Source organism: Sorex fumeus, unplaced genomic scaffold (assembly GCF_029834395.1).
Source record: "Sorex fumeus unplaced genomic scaffold, SorFum_2.1 ptg000106l, whole genome shotgun sequence".
Classification (NCBI taxonomy): Eukaryota; Metazoa; Chordata; class Mammalia; order Eulipotyphla; family Soricidae; genus Sorex; species Sorex fumeus.
The window spans coordinates 2,197,969-2,217,414 of NW_026606163.1; positions in this window are offsets into that span (position 1 = coordinate 2,197,969).

The window sequence follows — 19,446 nt, forward strand, 5'->3', positions numbered from 1 at the left end:
TTTTTCCATGGCCATAGAAGGAACATGTAAAAGTAAGAAAAAAGCTCTTGGAGAACCTTGGGGAAGAACGATCATGGCCTGAAATTATCTCAGCTCCATCACCTAAGTTTTGTTCTTCTCCTAACCTGTGTCTCCTATCTGCCTCTTGGATTTGTCAGGTGAATGGAGTAATACGGTGAGTACAGGACAAAACTTTGTGCAAGTTTTCAGTAAAATGAGGAGAAGTATAAACATTGAGTATAAACATGAACTTGTTCAGAGAAGTGTGTTTAGACTTTAGTGAAATATTGATGGTATAATGATTAGGGAAAAGGAAATATTTATTTGCCTTTTAAATTTTTATTTTATTAACTATATTTTTATAAAGTTGTTCACAATAATTTATTACATTAAATAGTCCAACACCCATCCCACCACCATACACCTTCCCGCCACCATTATTTTGAATTTTATCTTTAACTTTATATTTTTATATCTTTATAAATTTATATTTATCTTTCTTTCTTTCTGTCTGTCTGTATGTCTGTCTGTCTTTTTCTCTTTAGGACTCACCCAGTAATGCCCAGGGGGTTGCTCCTGATCTGCATTCAGGAATTATTTCTGGCGATGCTTGTGGGACCATATGGGTTGCTGGGAATCGAACATGGGTCAGCCGCATGCAAGACAAATGCCTTACCTGCTGTGCTACTGCTCCAGGTCCCCAACTGCCTTTATTTTTAAGGTCATTATTTGGTACACTGCTTCTCTTTAAAGGTGCTACAGGCATTTCAGACAGACCATATCATCTGGAAATGGAGTAGAACAGCATTCCAGATTCTTGCCTGACTCAGTGGCAGGAACACTTCCTTCCTCATAACAAGCCCCCAAATATACATGCACATGCACATACACACACACACACAAACACACACACACACACGCGTGCGCATGCAGACACACTCATACTCTCACTCAGTCATACAAGCTTATACTGCGTTTGTCTTGAGGTCCAGGAGCATGCCACAGACTTATCATTAGTCAGTCTATAGAATTTCAGACAATCACCTTCTGACTTTTATGGGCTTAGCTGTGACCAGGTGGCCTCACCTCCAGTGCTCTCATGCCAGCCTGCCATCACAGAAATCCTTCTGCCCATTACTTCCTCTCCCCTTCTCCTTTCTGTCTAGAAGCTTCTTTGTTTTCACTGAGTCTGCAAGTTAGTGTTGTCATTTCTTGGTGATTGCTTGCCTTTGTAAATCATCTTCTACATTTGAGCAAAATCTGTTAATTGTCTTTGGATAACTAATTAGTAGTGCTACTTTAGAATCATATGGAATTTCCATATTAATTTTTAAGGACTGCATATCATTATCCCTAGCAACTACAATAACTTCATTCCCAGTACCAGAGCCCTTTTCTCCATATCCTTGCCAACACTCATTTCTTCTTGAATCATTTTCCCAACTATGAGCTATTTCCCTAGTTATATGTAATTTTGAATTTTTTAATGTGTCTGTGCGCCATCTTTGAGGAAGTGTCTGTTTATATCTTTTGAATAATTTTTATTGTTTTTTTTTTGTTTTTTGGTTATATGAGTTAATATATTCTGGGTATTATTCCTTCGTTAGGTATGATGATCAAACAGCTTTTGCCTATTGCTCAGTTGCTTTTATTTGTTTGTTTGTTTGTTTCCATTGTAGTTTCCTTTTCTTTGTAAATGTGTTTTAGTTTTATGTTGTCCCATTCTATTGGATAACATTGGGTGTCCTTGTTCCTCCTGCAGAGAGCTTAGGTTTTTTGAGCTCCTCCCACAACAGTGCCCCTGAGGCACACCCAATTCCATCAAGCACCAATAATCCTATATTACTTTTCTCTTTCCTTCATGCCATTTGCAAGGATTATTTAGCAATGTCCATTTTGTAAAGACACAGAAAGACAGTTGATGGCTATGCTTTGTAACATGGAAGTTAATTGGCTCCAAAATAATATTTACTCCTGGCCATCCATATTTACTTGATTTCAGCCTCAGTTTCGCTTGGTTCCTAGCTCTCCAAAAGCAGGATCCTGACGAAGGGACTGGATGGGCCCAGGGTAAGCTGAAAAGTACCGTGGCATTGGAAAGGGACAAGCTAAGTGTATGAAGTATAACAAGTTAAGAGCATCATCGTGGAACAGACTCTGTCATGACCCAAGAAGAAGTTACTGAATAAGGACCCTGCTGAGGTTAGGGTCAACTAACCTGGCCTGAGAACTTTGGTTTGGAATATATAGCAAGGTGTCCCAGGAAAAGCCAACCTTTAAGCTTAATATACATCTTACTGTGTTCATAGAAAAATCACTAGAAATTTAATAAGAAGTAAGTTACTGTGATTGTTTAAAAGGACTAATAGCTGAGGAAAGGAGAAAGCAATACACAGTTGATGCAATCCCACCCTTGAATGGATCTTCTAGTAATCTGGAGTGCTGAACCCTCAAATGAGATTTTGTGTTTGAGTTAATCTCCTAGAAGTTCCCCTGAATGACTAGCTTTATCTCTGTTTGTTGTTCTGATAATGTTCAACCCCACCTATGTGTACCCCTACCCTTGATGATTTCTATATTACTATACTGTAAGGAGAAAGAGGGGACTAGGAGGATGACAAGGAATCCAAGGACGATGACTGGAAGTAGAGGACTTTGAGATCTATGAGGAGAATAGGATGATTGAACTATGATGACCTGGACTACGACCAAAAGTACAACTACGGTTGTGCAGTAAGGAGAAAGATCTGACCATGTTGGGGAGGAGAGACAAATAAACCGACTACCGAGAAGTCTGGGGCCCAGTTCCCCTGTTCCCCCGATCTTTTGTTCATCTCTTTCTGTCGTCTAGTCTGGCAAGTGGCTCCAGGCCACAAAACACTTGAGTCCCATATGTGTGCCCATTCTTTTATTTGGAAACTCACACCATTCATGTATTCTTGATTACTTTTCCCTGCCCATTGGAGTTGAGTCTGAATGTATCCCTAATGTTGAAATCCCAGAATATACCCCCTAAGTTTTCTTCCGTGTGTTTTATGATTTTATAGACCACCATTTCTCTGTATGTGTTTCTCTGTGTGTTTGGGCCACACCAAGTGGTGTTTAGGGAAGCTTCTGACTGTGGGGGTGAGGATGTCAATCCTTCAGCACTAAGGGAAAATGCAGTGTTGGATAGTGACCTTTTACTTTTGCATGCAGACCATGTGCTCAGCTCTTTGTCCCAACAATCTCTCTGACCCAAGATCCTTATGTCCAGGCAATATCTCCAGACAGTTCTCCCAGCCCCATGCTGTGTATGATTTAGTGTCCACACAACTTTCTGAGGGTTTGCTGTAAGACTTCAGTGCATCGAGGTGTGAAAAGATAGTGGATACAATTTCTATCTTCCTGATTCTATTGACGTATGTTTTGTGACCCAGCACCTGGTCTATCTTGGAAAATGTTCCATGTGCACTGGAAAACAATGTGTATTCACATTTTGGGGGATGGAAAGGCCTGTATACATCTATTAGCCCTCTCTCTTCCATTTCTTCCTTCAAAGTCATTCTTCCTTCAAAGCCATTCTTCCATTTCTTCCTTCTGAGTTTTAATCTTGTTGAACAGAGGTGATAAGATGGTGTTGAAGTCTCTAACTACTATTGAGTTGCTACCAATATCCTCCTTGAAGTTTCTTAGAGTTGTCTTAATTTTAAGTGTTTTGGTGGTCCCTCATTAGGTATGTATATGTTTAGGATTGTGATTTCTTCCTGCTGTACATATGCCTAAATTATTTTTTTTAAAAGGGCCATTGTTGTCCCCCAAGATATTTTTCCGATTGAAATCTATGTTGTCAGATATGAGTATGGCCACCCTGGCTTTTTTGAGGGAGTTATTTGCTTGAAGGATTGTTTTCCATGATTTGACTCTGAGTTTGTGTTTTCTCTGGTTGTTCAGATATGTTTCCTGTAGGCATCAGAAATTTGAGTTCAGTTTTTTATATTCATTTTATCACTCTGTCTCTTAATTGACATTGAGAGAGATTATTGTATTGGGTTTTGTGCCATCTTTCTGTAGAGGTTTTTTGTGCATGTAGGGATATGTCTTGTCTTACAGTAGCCACTTTAATCCTTCTTTTAAGATTGGTTTTTTTTTTTTTTTGAAGTAAATAGATTTTATTTGGAGGATTTTTAGGTATGGAGGGAGGGAGAGAGAGTGAGAGAGTAAAGTTAGACACGAAAGCATGAAAGTACACATCTCAAGAGGGGAGATGCGGGCGACACATGTGCTCGGGAACCATATGTGCTTGGCCACGTGGGCGCAAGCAGCACATGGGCTCAGCAGCATATGCACGCCCTTCCTTTGTTCAAGGTGGCCTTTATAGGGTTTCTCCAACCTGCCCCCACGTGGGGCTTCTTCCCAGGTAAATGTCCGTTGCTAAGGAGGTTGCCAGGGAGGATGGGTGTGGTGATGGTCTTCTTTGAAATTCCTTTCCTGGCCTTTTGTTCCTGCAGGAGCTTCTTTGGGTCTGTTGCTGGAGCCAGGTGAAGGTCTTATCAAGCCTTAGTTCCTGTTTTCCCATTTTCTGCAGGGCTGGCTTTTGTCGTTGCCTCGGGAGGGGGCCCTCCCTGTCTACCTGCCTACATCATATCCCCCCTAGAGATTTCACCACCTTAATTCTTTAAGCGGAAATTGGTTGGTGGTCTATCTTCTGAAGCTGCTTCATGCTGACAAGGGGCGCAGACCCTGCCTGTGAAAGGGGGGAAATCTCAAACTACCTTAGTTTATAATGGGCCCCAGGTAATGAATTGGTTGGGTTCCTAAAGTTATCTGAAAGAAAAGATCAGATGGATTAGACTGAGGGATATCACTTTGAAATGGTTAGACACTGGAGGATTAGAAGTTCCTTTCTGACCCAGTGAGGACAATGTTGTTTGCTGTCTTAAAAAACAAGAGTTAAAGCAACAGAAACCAAAGCAACATAAAGCCATACCCATCTCTATCATTAAAACAATGAAAAGGATTAACTCTACAAACAGATTTGGTTGATTGAAAAATGACTTCCTGTGTCCAGATTTTTCTACTGGACACAGAAACACCAAGCCATTCTCTGGCGTTCTCAGTACAGATTGGAAAAACTTCTGCCCATACACTGAAGCTATATCAATAAGAACTAACAGATATTTATACCTTGAACATATGAGCATTTGATCATTTGCATGAGGTCAAGCTGCCGATCCACCTATAAGTTCCTTGATGCTGAACAGGTGTTAGGAGGAGGATCAAGATTTCCTCTAGGTTCATTAATGGCACAGAAAGCACAGTTCCGAGTTACTTCTACCTTACTTGCTATTCGGTCCCTTCCCATGGAAGATGGTTTTCACTAGTGTTAAAGCATGACCCTTTAATAATATTCCACTGCATTGGTCCAGGAGTTAGCAATCACCTCTGTAGAATTAGAATCTGATTCTTACAAAAAGCAAGTTACCGAAACAGGGTTTTCTCTCTGTTGGGATCGGGAGTTCCCTAGCCCTGGGAGGCGCGGAGAGACCAAATAGACACAATTCCTGCAGGAGTAAAAACGGGGTTTATTTAGACCAGCATGCTGGGGCTCCGCAGCATACCCCAAAATCGGGCAGTGGCTGAGAGCCCCGAGCTTCTTCAAAGGGGGTCTTATATAGGCTCTCATCAACCGTTACAACAAAACCTGCGCATTCCAAGGATCATAGATTCAAAAGTCAGTAGTTACATACATCAATTGTCAGTGGTGCAAGCAAGGTTATAGCCGGAATCATTAAGCCTTTAGTGAGACAATACGTTCCAGGAATGGGCAATTTTCCCCAACCACCCGCATCCTGCATCCTGAGCTATCCTTTACCCAAGTCTGCGGGGTGCTTTAGTGAGACAATCCATTCCAGGATCGGGCAACTTCCCCCAACCACCGGCATCCTGAGTTGTCCTTTACCCAAGTCTGCAGGGTGCTTTAGTGAGACAATACATTCCAGGAACAGTAAATACACCTGAATCCTGTCAGAGAGGAGCCAAGCAGTTTTACAGAAAACAATGTTACAAGTTAGCTGAAGCACAAGCAGTTTTACAGAAAGCAATGTTGCAAGTTAGCTGAAGCACAAGCAGTTTTGCAGAAAGCAATGTTGCAAGTTAGCTGAAGCACACAAAAATTTGATGCCCTAGCATGGATTCTTTCATTCCCCACTTCTTTCAATGAGCATCTCTAATCCTAGAGATTGAGGGGAGTTTGGGGCCTTATTCAAGGACCTATGGTTGAGAGTGGCTTTCCTCAGTGGGTGACAGAGCTTGATACTGCTGCCTCAGAACCAGGAGGTGAACAGAATTGATGCGTTCTCTAACAAAATTCACCAGCCGATTCAAGATGTAGGGCCCCAGGGTCATCATGATTAAAAGGATCAGGAGGGGGCCAGCCAAGGCCGAGAGGAGAGTGGCTAGCCATGGGGACTGATTGAACCATGACTCAAACCAGCCTTCCCTAGCTTCCCTTTCCCTTCTACGCTGTTGGAGGCCTTCACGAAGTTTTGCCATGGAGTCCCTAACCACCCCCGTGTGGTCTGCGTAAAAACAACATTCTTCCCCCAGGGCCGCACAGAGCCCACCATTCTTGAGGAGTAACAAATCTAGCCCTCTCAGGTTTTGGAGAACTACCTCTGACAAAGAGGTTAGGGATTTCTCTAGGTGGCTAATAGATTTTTCTATGCGATCTAGGTCCTCATCTATGGCTGCTCTGAGGGAGGAGAGACCCGAGTGCTGGGTGGCCAGGGAGGCAATTCCCGTGCCAGCCCCTGCCAGACCTACCCCGACCAGGGTGGCGATAGTAAAGGTGGAGATAGGCTCCCTTCGAGTCCGGAGTGGTCTTTCAGGTGGGCTGAACCAATAATCAATGGGGGTCTCAGCGGTGTGGTATATGATCCTGGGTACCACAATTACCATGAGGCAGAATTATAGGGCAGCATTGAAAACTGATCCTGCCAGGTGTGGGGTGAGCCCGGAAAGAGAACACGCCCACCAGGCCCCGGTGACTGGCGATATCCACACAGAGCTATTCCATCCCGGGCTGGCTATGATCTGAGCACACAGCATCTGTTTTCCTCGTGGGACTGTGCCTACACAAGTCCCTTGACCGCTGATCTGGGTTATAGTTAAACCTTGGCGGGCGCGGGGAACCCAGCCAGAAGGTGCTGTGCAGCTGATGTTGTATGAGGCATTAACACCAATAGCCTCATAAAAGGGTGGGGCAGGGCTGTAACAGAGCCAGCAGGCCTCGGTCAGGTTAGGGGCTGTGGTATTTAAGGCCCGATAAGCGGCTAGTATGAGATCTCTGAGAGGGTTATGGGATGGACTGGGGGTATAGGTAGGCGGAACCTGAGTTTGGGGAGGACTGGGGACAGCTGCATGAGGTGAAATAGCAGGGGCTCCGTAGTCTACTGCGGGCTGGCGGGTCTCGAGGGCCCGGTTAGGCCCGATTGTTTCTTGTACAGGCTCTATCCTAAGGAGGATTTGGAGGATGATGCCGTGCCACGGTCTAGTATATAGCATCAAACCCCAATTAAGGCCATTTACCCAGCGCCCCTCTCTTTTCCCTTGGTCGGTAAAAGAAATCTTGACCTGGATCATATTATTATGATATTGGGCACCCTGCGGAGTGTAGCGCACGGGCACTGCAAGGTAAAGGTAAAGGCCCTCCCGTTGATCGTCAATTTGCTCGAGCGGGCCCAGTAACGTCTCCATTGGAGACTTTGTTGTTACTGTGTTTGGCATATCGAATACTCTCGGTAGCTTGCTGGGCTCTCGGTAGCTTGCTGGGCTCTCCGAGAGGGGCGGAGGAATCGAACTCGGGTCGGCCATGTTGGCCGCTTGTAAGGCGAACGCCCTACCCGCTGTGCTATCGCTCCAGCAACACTGCAAAATGGACCTTAATGAGGTCAGGAGTCACCGCCCACTTCCAGGAGCCATCATTAGAGTCTACACAATCCCAGCTAGCACAGTAATAAGATTCTGGCCCACCACATGTGTTCCTCCATTCCCTGGGTCTGAACCCTGGGCATGTAAAGAACCCGTTGCACCTTATAGAGACTCTAGCCTGTGGTTTGTTTCTCGCATCCTTAAAATACGGCAACACATCTTCTAATGAGAAATACAGATCAGGAAAACATTGATTAAGGGGCGTAGCATTACAGACCGTGGTGTTCCAAATTTCATAGTTTTCTCCGCTTCGGATGACCCAAGTCTGCTTGAACGGTTGGTGAGGGTTGTCCGCGGGCTGTGCCTGGGGGGTGATGGCGAGCAGGATCATCAGGAACTGGAGGAATGATTGAGTGCGCCGCTCCCGTGTCCAGAAGCACCTCGCGCCAACCAGAGCTTGAGGGGATCCGAAGGGTGACGCCGCACGATCCATTGGTCAGCGGGACTTGGATGGGCTGAAGATCTGGCATCAAGGGCAGGGGCAGGCTTGAGATGGCTGCTGTGGATCCACGTAGAAATCCCGTCAACCTTGACTGCGGTAGGGGTGGTGACGAGGACAAGATAGGGTCCTTTCCACCTGGGTTCAAGATTCCGGGCTTGATGCCTTCTCACGTACACCCAATCACCTACAGAATAGGGGTGGGGGGAGACAGAGCCTGGGCGATACTGATCAGAAAGTCCCTTCCATATGTGGCGCTGAATAGCCTCTAGCGCTTTAAGCCTGGCATTAGCTGAGCCGAGGTTTCAGTTAACACTCCCAGTCCGTGCTCAGTCATGGTTTTAAGAGGTGGGGGCCCCCCGTAGAGTATCTCATAAGGGGTGAGATTGTTACGAGAAAGGGAAGGTGTATTTCGAGCGCGGAAGAGAGCGTAGGGTAAGAGCATCGTCCAATCTTTAACGCCAGTCTCTAATGCTAATTTTGTTAAGGTCTCCTTAATTGTTCTATTCATTCTCTCTACCTGTCCTGAGCTCTGGGGCCTATAGGCACAATGTAATTTCCAATCAAACCCCAAAGTCCTGGCCAGTCCCTGACTTACCTGGGCCACGAAAGCGGGACCGTTGTCGGAACCTATTACCTTAGGAAGTCCGAAGCGGGGAAAGATTTCTTCGAGGAGCTTTTTGGCCACCACCAGGGCGGTTTCCTTCTTCGTGGGGAAGGCTTCAGGCCACCCTGAAAAGGTATCTATGAAAACTAGCAGATACTTATTTCCATACCTGGCAGGAGATACTTCAGTAAAGTCCACTTCCCAGTATGTGCCAGGGCGGTCTCCTCGCAGACTTTCGCCCTGCGTTCCCTCAGTCCTTCGGGCATTCACCAACGCACAGGCTTCACAGGAAGCGACAATGTCTCGAGCTAGTTCTTTTGCCCGCCCTGGGGCAAGGGTGGGTAGCTCTTGATCCTTTAATAGTTCCAGTAGCACTCTGGTTCCTAAGTGGGTCAGGCGATGGGTGAATAGAAGGAACTCAGTTACCTTACTTTCGGCCTCATCATGTTCTCCAGCTTGCGGCAGGGTAGTTGTCAGGATATCTGCTGCTGGGATCTCCTGGAGAGCGGCCGCCCGCGCTTCTTCATCTGCCAGCCGGGTCCCGACCGCTATGGGATCGTCCCCCTTCTGGTGTCCAGGACAGTGTATGAGAGCCAGGGCCCGCGGTAAATGGACAGCTTCAAGGAGATTAAGGATCTCGGCTTTGTTCTTGATGTCCTTGCCGGCGGAGGTCAGAAGGCCTCGCTGCCGGTAGATGGCGCCATGCACATGGGCCGTAGCAAAAGCATAGCGACTGTCCGTGTAAATGTTCACCCTTTTACCTTTCGCGAGCTCCAGTGCCTTGGTCAGGGCTATGAGTTCTGCTTTTTGCGCTGATGTTCCTGGTGGGAGAGGTGCTGTCCAGATCTTCCCTGTGGTTCCCACCACGGCTGCCCCGGCTCTCCTCTCCCCTTGCTGGAGAAAACTGCTGCCATCGGTAAAGAAAGTGTAATCCGCCTGCGGCAGGGGCGAGTCTTTTAGGTCAGACCGGACCCCAGTCTCCTCAGCCAAGATTTCTTGGCATGAGTGAAGAACATCTTGCCCATCCTCCACGGGGAGTAGAGTGGCAGGGTTAAGAGTAGCCGGATTGCCGAAGAAGACCCGTTCCTTATCTAGCAGGAGGCTTTGATAGTGAGTGATGCGAGCATTAGAGAGCCATCGGTCAGGGGGCTGCCTAATCACACTCTCGAGGGTGTGTGGAGCAACCAGAGTCACTTTTTGCCCTAGCGTGAGCTTGTCAGCATCTTTGAGCAGGAGAGCCGCCGCGGCAATAACCTTGAGGCATCGTGGCCATCCCGCGGCTACCGCATCTAGTCTCTTAGATAGATAGGCAACAGGGCGTTTCCATGGTCCCAAGGTTTGGGTCAGCACTCCTCTTGCCACTCCGCCTTTCTCTTCTATATACAGAGTAAAGGGCTTGCTAACATCAGGTAAGGCGAGCGCCGGAGCAGTGAGAAGGGCCTGCTTGAGTTTATCAAAGGCCTCTTGTTGTTCTCTCCCCCACTCATAAGGAGTGTCTTTTTTAGTCAGGGGATATAGGGGAGCTGCCAAGTTGGCAAAGCCGGGGATCCAGAGACGACAGAACCCGGCCGTTCCCAGGAACTCCCTCAATTCCTTCCGTGTTTGTGGCGGGGGTATCTGGGTCACAGTCCTTTTCCGGGCCTCCGTGAGCCAACGCTTCCTGCCCTTAATCTTGTAGCCCAGGAATATTACCTCATTCCTGCAGAGCTGCGCTTTCTTTGCTGAGGCTCAGTATCCCAGGGAGGCAAGGGTCTTCAGGAGGGCCTTGGTTCCTTTTTCGCACTCGCCTTGGGTTTCAGCTGCTAGTAAAAGATCATCCACATACTGGAGCAATGTTAAAGTCTTATGAGTGGCACGGAAAGACTGTAGGTCCTTGTGCAGGGCCTCATCAAACAGTGTAGGGGAGTTCCGGAAGCCCTGTGGAAGCCTGGTCCAAGTCAGCTGCCCCGAGATTCCCATATCAGGGTCGCTCCATTCAAAGGCAAACAGGGGCTGGCTATCTGGGTGTAGTCGTAGACAAAAGAAGGCATCCTTAAGGTCCAATACAGAATACCAAGTCCTGGTGGGGCTGAGGGTGCTTAGTAAATTATAGGGGTTGGGCACCGTGGGATGAACAATCTCTACTCGGGCATTTACTTCCCGCAGGTCTTGGACTGGGCGATAGTCATTGGTGCCAGGTTTCCGAACAGGAAGCAGTGGCGTGTTCCATGGGGACCTACAAGGCTTCAACACCCCTAGTTGCAGTAATTTGATTATGTGGGGCTTTATGCCTTCCTTGGCTTCTAAGCTCATAGGATACTGTTTAACCTGAACAGGCGTGGCCGAAGTTTTTAATGAGACTACTATGGGTGGTTGGGCTGTGGCCAGCCCTAACCCCGCTGTTTCTGCCCAGGCCTCCGGAAACTCTTGTATCCAGTCCTCGACACCTTGGGTCTTTTCTAAAGGTTCCTCAAAAAGTTTATATTCGTCATCTAAGCTTAGAGTCAGGGTCTTTAGTACCGGTGGGGTGGTTCCTTCTGCAGCCCTCACAATTGGATTGAGGAACTCGACCAGAGGGCCTGATTCAGTAAAGGTAATTCTTGCCCGTAATTTAGTTAACAGGTCCCGTCCCAATAGTGGGGCAGGACAGTCGGGTAAGACCAAGAATGAATGGTGGACCCTTCCATTTCCCAAGTCCACTGTTCTCTGAGTAGTCCATGGTCGGAATCGGCTCCCGTTTGCTCCCCTCACTAGGGCGCGCTTGTGTGAAAGAGGTCCCAGTGGTTGTTGGAGAACAGAATGGACCGCGCCAGTGTCTATCTCAAAGTTTATAGGAGTCCCCTCCACCTTAAAGTTTACCCTGAGCTCGGGGAGAGGGTCCGAGCCCCGTCCCCCCTAGTCCTCATCCAGTGCCAGCACCTCAGTGGGAAGAGGGCCCAGGCGCGTACCTCTGTTCTTCTTCTTCTTGGGGCAATCCTTGGCCCAGTGACCTCTCTCTCTACAAAAGGCGCATTGGTCGGAGGCCAGTTTAGGCTTATTTCCCGTGCGCGGGCCCAGGTTTCCTCTACTATCTCCCTGAAATGCCCTATCCTGTACTACCACAGCGGCCAGGACCTTAGTCATTTCCCTGCTCCTTCTTCTGTCTCGTTCTTTCTCCTCTTCCTCTCTCTCTCTCTCTCTCTCTCTTCTTTCCTCCTTCTCCTCTTGCGTTTCCCTTTTATTAAAGACCTTGTTAGCCTCTGTCACTAAGTCCCGAAGAGACATATCCTGTAATCCCTCCATTCTTTGCAACTTTCTTCTGATATCAGTAGCAGACTGACCTATAAAGGCCATGGCTACTGAGGCCTGATGCTCCTCTGACGTAGGGTCAAAGGGATTATACTGTCGGTAAGCTTCAAACAGCCTTTCTAGAAATAAGGAGGGGCTCTCGTCTGGTCCCTGTATCACTCCTCTTACCTTGGCCAAATTGGTAGGCTTTCGCCCTGCTTCCCGGAGACCCGCAGCTAGAGTCTGGCGATAAATTTGGAGATGTCTCCTACCTTCCGGTGAATTAGGGTTCCACTCAGGTCGTTTCAAGGGGGAGTATTCGTCAATGAGGTTCTGCAGTATGGTGGGTTGCCCGTCGGGTCCCGGCACATGTTTGCGAAGGACGGCTTCCTTCTCTGCTGTAGTTAGCAGAGCAGTGAGGAGCTGCTGACAATCGTCCCAAGTGGGGCTATGTGAATTCATGACAGAGATGATGAGGTCAGTCAATCGGGTGGGGTCTTCCGAAAAAGGAGGGTTAAAGTTCTTCCAATTAAAGAGATCGGAAGTGGAGAAAGGCCAATACTGAAGGTAAGGCATCCGACCTCCCTGCCCATCGGGGATTTCTGTGCCGTAGGCTCGTAAGGGGAGGATAACTGCCTCGGCCTCAGTGGGGGGCCCTTCTCCCGCCCGGGCCTCCCGCCTTCTGGTTCTGAATGCTGGCCCGGGGGAGGCATTAGAGAACTCAGGGTTCAGGGGCGGAGCAGAGGTGTCAGGGGAACTTAGAGTGGGAGGCAGAGGTATAGGGGGAAGAGAAGACTGAGTAGCAGGTGCTGGCAATTGCAGGTAGGGCGGCGGTTCATCAAAAAGAAGGAGGTCCTGGGACTCTGGGAGGAGAGGTTTAGAGTTGTCAACATGGGCCGGAAGGGTGAGAGCTGGGGGTGGAGTGGTAGGGAGAGGGGTCAGTGCCGCCAGAGGAACCTAAAAGGACTTGACCCAGGGAGGGGGATGTTCGCATAGATCTTGCCAGACCAAAATGTAAGGCTCCTGGTCCGGGTGTCCTCGAGGGGCTGGCTGGTAGATGGCTCCCTTGACCTGGAGAACTGTTGGTAGGTGAAAGGATCCCTCAGAGGGCCAGCCAACCTGGAATGTTGGCCACTCTGCGGAACAAAAGGTCTGCCATTTGGCCTTTTTAATAATCAGAGAAAGATTCCGAGCACGAGAGTGGACCTCTGACCAGTGGAAGAGGGTGAGTGAGAGGGGAGTAGACGGAGATTGTCCCATGGTTCCAAAGACGGTGTCTCGGTAGAGAAAAAGGACAAGCGTGATCCAACCTACGAAAAAGAATGACGCAAGCGCAAGGCCTTTTGGAGAGGAAAGAAGAATAGAGAAGTAATAGAGCGGCCGATGATTTCTTCTTTGGCACACCAGATGCAGCCTCTCTGGGGCTACCACAAAAGAGGCCTCCAGGCGTCCCTGGCCCTCATCCACCTCCGGGGCGTCCCCCAGGGCTGCGGCCCGTGTCTATTCCCGACACGTCTGTCAGACACAAGGCTCGCACACACAACAGTGTGCTGCACACCACTGTCACTGTGCTGCACACCACTGTGCTTGTGCCACCGATCGGTTAAAATGGTACCGGAGAAACAAAGAGAAAGAAAGAGGCGCCTTAACTTACCCCGCAGCTCAATCCGGCGTCCCTGGGGCAGGGTCCTCGGTGATCTCGGTGGAACCTCCAAATGTTGGGATCAGGAGTTCCCTAGCCCTGGGAGGCGCGGAGAGACCAGATAGACACAATTCCTGCAGGAGTAAAAACGGGGTTTATTTAGACCAGCATGCTGGGGCTCCGCAGCATACCCCAAAATCGGGCAGTGGCTGAGAGCCCCGAGCTTCTTCAAAGGGGGTCTTATATAGGCTCTCATCAACCATTACAACAAAACCTGCGCATTCCAAGGATCATAGATTCAAAAGTCAGTAGTTACATACATTGATTGTCAGTGGCGCAAGCAAGGTTATAGCCGGAATCATTAAGCCTTTAGTGAGAATTGCCAGGAATGGGCAATTTCCCCCAACCACCCGCATCCTGAGCTATCCTTTACCCAAGTCTGCGGGGTGCTTTAGTGAGACAATCCATTCCAGGAACAGTAAATACACCTGAATCCTGTCACAAGAGTAGCCAAGCAGTTTTACAGAAAACAATGTTGCAAGTTAGCTGAAGCACAAGCAGGTTTAGAGAAAGCAATGTTGCAAGTTAGCTGAAGCACAAGCAGTTTTACAGAAAGCAATGTTGCAAGTTAGCTGAGGCACACAAAAATTTGATGCCCTAGCATGGATTCTTTCAATAGGAATCCAGGAATTTATCCATTTCTTCTAGGTTCTCTTGTTTCGTGGCATACAGACTTTCAAAGTAGTCTCTGATGATCTTTTGAATTTCTTTGGTTCTTTGTTTGTGATATCCCCATACTTATTTCTGATTCGATTTATTAGGGTTCTCTCTCTGTTTCTTTGTGAGTGTTGCTAGTGGTTTATCTATCTTATTTATTTTCTCGAATAACCAGCTCTTGGTTTCATTGATCTTTCGAATTGGTATTTTTTTTGGGGGGGGTTTCCACGTCTTTGATTTCTGCTCCAAGTTTTATAGTCTCTTTCCTTCTACACAATTTGTGCTCCTTCTGTTGACCCTTTCTAAGATCTTGAGCTGTGAAGTCAGGTTGTTTAAGTGCATCCTTTCTTCTATCCTGAGATATGCTTACAGAGCTATAAATTTTCCCCTTCAAACGGTTTTTGCTGCATCCCATAATTTTTGGTAGCTCGTGTCTTCATTCTCATTTGTTTCCAAGTATCTTTTGATTTCATCCTTGACTTCCCTCCTGATCCACTCGTTTTTAAGCATTGAGTTTTTTAATTTCCAGGTGTTTGATTTGTTTCTCCATATCTGTGTGTGATTCACTCCTATTCTCAGAGCATCTTGGTCTGAAAAGATTGTTGATACTATTTCTATCTTCCTGATTCTATTTAGGTATGTTTTGTGGCCTAGGACATGGTCTATTTTGGAAAATGTTCCATGCGCACTGGAGAAGAATGAGTATTTCTCTTATTTGGGTGGAAAGCTCTGTGCAGGTCTATACACCCTCTCTCTTCTATTTCTTCTTTCAAAGCCAAAGTTTCCTTGCTGAGTTTTGTTCTTGTTGATCTATCCAGAGGTGATAAGATGATGTTGAAATTCCAGCTACTATTGTGTTGCTAGAAATGTCCTCCTTAAAATCTGTTAGCAGTTGTTTTAAATATTTAGCTGTTCCCTCATTAGGTGCATATACATTTAAGAGTGTGATTTCTTCCTATTGTCCGTGTCCCTTCATGAAGAGAAAATAACCTTCATTGTCTCTTCTAATCTTTTTCAATGCAAAATTAATGCTATTGGATACTAGTATGGCCACCCCAGCTTTTCTGAGGTAGCTGTTTGCTTGTAGGATTGTTTTCCATCCTTTGACTTTGAGTCTGTGTTTGCTCTTGCTGTTGAGATGAGTTTCTTGTAGGCAGCAGAATGTTGGGTTCTGTCTCTGAATCCATTTTGCCACTCTGTGTCTCTTAAGTGGTGAATTTAGACCGTTGACATTGAGAGAGATTATTGTTATGGACTTTTGTGTCATCTTTCTGTAAGGGTGTGTTGTGGTTGTAGGGTTTGTTTTGTATTATAGTACCCCCTTTAGCCCTTATTTTAGGTTTGGTTTTGAGTCTATGAAGATCCTGAGCTGCTGTTTGTCTAGAATATACTGTACCACTCCTTGAATTTTGAGTGAGAGTTTAGCTGGATAGAGTATTCTTGGTGAAGCATTCATTTCAGTGAGTTATTTTTTTCACTATATCTTGCCACTGCCTTAGGGCTTGGGGGGTTTCCTCTTATGGATCTGCTGTGAATCTAAGGGGTACTCCATTGTATGTGATTTTCTTCTTTGACCTTGCTGTTTGCAGTATTGTATCTCTATCAGGAGCATCAATCATTCTAACTATGATGTGTCTTGGAGTGTTTTTGTTAGGGTCTCTTTTAGCTGGTACTCTTTGGGCTCCTTGAACCTGAATGGCTGCATTGTGGAGCTCTGGGAATAGTTCAGCAATGATTTGTTTCACCGTGTTTTTTTCATTGGGATTGTTTCTCTGAGCTTCTGGTAGTCCAATGATTCTAATGTTGTTCCTCTTGGAATCATGTCCTAGGACTCTGATTCTCTGTAGAGCTAATTTGAGGTGCCTTGCAACTATGTGTTGTTGCCTGTTGGCTTGGTGCAGCTGATCTTCCAGCTCACTGATTCTCTCTTCAGCTGCGGTCATTCTATTGTTGAGAGAAGAGACTGAGTTTTTCATTTCATCTACAGAATCTTTTATTCGTGACATTTCTGCTCTCATTTCCTCGCGTAATTTGTCAATTTTTTCTGTCATGTTACTGGATATCTGTATAACTGTCTGATTGAGTTGATTGAACATTTTCATGACTTCGTATCTGAAATTTTTGTCTGAGAGGTCCATTAGGTAAACAGTATCAACAGATTCTTCTGCATTCTTTTTGTTGTCCTCCCCATGTGGTGGGGATTTGCGTTGTTTCTTCATGTTGCTGGGTTTGGGACCAGATCAGTGCTGTGTGAGTGGTGAATAGGGAAAGACTGAGTCTCAGAGCTACTTTCCTGCAGGCGTCTCTCTTTAAACACTTTAAAGATACAAAGTGCAAAAATATGGAAGACTAGTTAGAAATAAAAGTTCCGTTAACAGCAATTATCTAGGTGATTTATAGATCTTTTTTGTCTTTCATATAATTTTCAATATGTTCTAGCTTTACCAATCAGTATATAAGACTTTCAGAAGTTAGGGGGGAAGGGTACTTTGAATAATTAAAACTATGATTTAAATCATATAAATAAATCTAAGGATTCTTAGAATAGGGTTTAGGGTACAGTACCTGGATTAAGGTGCAAGCCTGCATGAAAGCAAACTTGGTTTGATCCCTGACATCACAAAGTCTCCCAACCATTTCCAGCTTCATCCCTGGGACCTGTAAATTCTGGTCTCGAGGCCCTTGACAACCAACAGAGTTGCCTGGCCAAACTCTCAGGGCCCAAGCAGCATCCTGAAATGAACTTCATGTCCAGCTGTCCAGGAAATGCCAAGAAGGGTCTCAGAACTTCAGAGCACCATTTGGGATGTAGTAGCAACATACATGCCCCCATATCCCCAAGAAATATCCTTAGAATGAGTTCAACAGAGAAACTTGGATTTTTTCACAATACTGAGTGAGACTCATTTTAAAACAATTAAAACAGGATAAAACCATGAACATATCATCCTGAAAGCTAAGTTGTACTCCCACATTTGTTTACTTTCACTCTGGCTACTGGGAGAAAATGCAGCCAGAAATGAAACACTTCTCTTCTGCTAAAACAATGCCTGGGCATCAGCATACACACACACACCAAATATGGGTATTATTATTTGATTATTGCTTTTTATAATTGTTAATGTTCATGTTTAGCATGTATAAAGTTACTGTACTTCCTTCCACCACCATCAAACCCCCAAAATGGCTTAGAAATTATTAAATGGTGCCAGATCAAGTTCACCTGACACAGAGCTACATGGCTGTAAAGTCAGCCACAAACAGTACTCCAGAGTTCAGAACTATATCTTATGTGGATGCACTGCAAAGGGGTACTTATGGATTACAAGGAGTCAAAGAAATTGAAAAGCCTCTAGAAGGATGAGAGAGTTAACTAACGCTTCATTCCTATGGTGAAGTTACACTTCTTAGAAAATGTATAGATGGAGGAAAGAATAGGAGCACAGCTGAGATATTGAAACAAAAGCAAATGTTCCCCTAAGATGGGGAAACTACACAATCACATTAGTAAATACAACTCAAATTAGCCAGGGTCAGAAAGGCAAAACACTAAAGATGGAAAAAAACAATTGGTAACCCAAAAGGTGATTAATGCTCTACTTCAAACCCACACACCAACCTACCACTGCTAAGGCAGTGAACTTGAAAAGGAGATGGTAAGTTTCACCTTGCTCTGTGTTAAATTTTACGTATCTGGTCATATAACTCAGATAAATTAAGCTCCACTCTGAGAAATTGTTCAGAAATATCACCGTTTCACATGTCTACAAAATAATCCTTTGTTTAAACTCTCCTGTCACTGGCTAGAGCTCTACTATGGTGCAGTGATTACTCCACCCAGTGGGAGATCCCTAGGATATCATCTAGGGATATAGCCTCTCATTCCAGATAAGACAGAATCCACATCATATTAAATAATTCTGAGTTCCATGAGGTTTTTTGGTTTTGTTTTTCAACATTATTCCTGGTAGTGCTTGTGGGGCATGGGATCTGTTCAGGGATTAAACTTGAGACTCTTGCATGCACTCAGTCCATTATATTACTGATCCATAAAAGTACTTTTTGCTTGGTTTGTTTTGGGGGCCACATCTGGGAGTACTCAGGAATTAATCTCAGATCTGTGCTCACAAATCAGTCTTGGCCAGGTTGAAGGGACCATATGTTCTGCCAGGGATTGAACATGATTCGGTTGCATATAAGACAAGTGCTCAACCCATTGTACTATTGCTCCAGCCCTCCCATAATGTTTCTTTCATTAATTACATTACAGAGGTTGTATAGATAAATAATAACCAATAAACGAGAAAATGTTAAAGGAAAAACTGATAAAATCTAGTAGAATAGAAGAATGTTAAGTGACTCAATTGAGCTTTCATTCACCAAATACATAGTGAGAATCTGCTTCTCACTCACTCACTCATGAGTCCAAACGATATGTCCTGTAACTTAGGTAAAGGTAAAAAGGTAAAGGCCCTCCCGTTGATCGTCGATTTGCTCTAGCGGGCCCAGTAACGTCTCCTTTGGAGACTTTGTTGTTACTGTGTCTGGCATATGGAATACTCTCGGTAGCTTGCCGGGCTTTCCGAGAGGGGCGGAGGAATCGAACTCGGGTCGACCATGTTGGCCGCTTGTAAGGCAAACGCCCTACCCACTGTGCTATTGCTCCAGACCTTATTAAAACACAGATATAAACAAAATTGATAAACTTAATAAAGTGTTTTATGTAACCAAGTAACACCTTCAGGAATATACCATCATTTGATAGTGAAAGAGGAAACCTCAGTTTCCCCTCTCCAACAAGAGGGGTGTCCACTCTTCCCCCTC